Raw genomic sequence first — 391 nt, 5'->3', positions numbered from 1 at the left:
CATTTATTGTTATAGATGCTAAATTGAATAATTACTTTTGATTTGAAATTAAATGAAGATAAAATTAGATACTATCTTTATTTGGATTTTAGATATTATTTTATTTAGATATTAGAGTTTATTGAGTGTCATGTTCAAATATAAATAGTGACTTTAGAATTTTAGTTCCAGACACATTAAAGTCGTCTCTATAGTTCTTTTCTCATCAAAAGAGTTACAATTCAATCCTGTTAAGAATAAAAAAAGAATTTGATTGAAAAAAAATTAAAGAACCAAATTCTTCTAATAGCTCATGAATTCAAGTACGTTTTTTGTATTTAAATATTTATTTATAATTTAACATGAATGCTCTTGAAATTTAAGAAATTCTAAGAATTTTTAAAATAGTGTT

Source organism: Arachis ipaensis, chromosome B05, assembly GCF_000816755.2.
Source record: "Arachis ipaensis cultivar K30076 chromosome B05, Araip1.1, whole genome shotgun sequence".
In the NCBI taxonomy this organism is placed as follows: Eukaryota; Viridiplantae; Streptophyta; class Magnoliopsida; order Fabales; family Fabaceae; genus Arachis; species Arachis ipaensis.
Note: the sequence above shows the minus strand (reverse complement) of the source record.